The sequence below is a fragment of the Sinocyclocheilus anshuiensis genome, unplaced genomic scaffold (genome assembly GCF_001515605.1).
Source record: "Sinocyclocheilus anshuiensis isolate Anshui unplaced genomic scaffold, SAMN03320099.WGS_v1.1 scaffold1562, whole genome shotgun sequence".
Taxonomy (NCBI): Eukaryota; Metazoa; Chordata; class Actinopteri; order Cypriniformes; family Cyprinidae; genus Sinocyclocheilus; species Sinocyclocheilus anshuiensis.
In genome coordinates, this window is record NW_015542414.1 from 273722 (window position 1) to 274411 (window position 690).

The window sequence follows — 690 nt, forward strand, 5'->3', positions numbered from 1 at the left end:
TTTTCATCTGTCAAATTCAAAAATGTATGTTTATAAGCTTTTTAAATGTTCTATTTAAAACAATATAATAAGAAGTAGAATAAGACAAATAACTTACCAATCATGAAATTAGTATTAATGAAAAATGTATTTGTACTACAGAGGTGGCACAGAAGAACACAAAAGTGGCTTGTAGGTAAATTTTCAGACATTCAATGAGGCTCAGAGGTGGCATGAGTGCAATTAAATTCATAAATTCATGTGGTGATTAATGTTTTAAATATAACATTTTGAATACAGAAATATTCAATTATTTAAATAACTGCAATTATACCTAAAAATTAAACTGAAACCGCCAGCAGGTGGCGGCAAATCACGGATTTTATCACTGAATCATTCATTCAATTGATTAGTTCGAACGTGGCGGCAAATCACTGATTTTATCACTGAAATATTCATTCAATTGAAACGGCTGATTCATTCAGGAATGAAGCAAGTGACTGTCTTTATGAATGGGTAATCATGAATCACTGACTCACTAGATTCGTTCAAAAAACGCACTTTCATTAATGATGTTTGCTTTTAGAGATGCGCAGCGGCTGAGCTGTTACTTTATTTGGAACTATTTTCGTTGATGAAATAGAGCAAAATCAGGCAGTACGTGTTTATTGAACTGTTGTATTAAATCAATATCACATTTGCAAACTCCTT

At 31.6% G+C, this 690-nt stretch overlaps 1 protein-coding gene across 4 annotated transcripts in view; it reads left to right on the plus strand.

The window, feature by feature from the left end:
• Positions 1-690, plus strand: part of LOC107693426 (probable G-protein coupled receptor 153) — a 50778-nt gene that overhangs the window by 23494 nt on the left and 26594 nt on the right. The gene's annotated exons all lie outside the window — the stretch shown is intronic.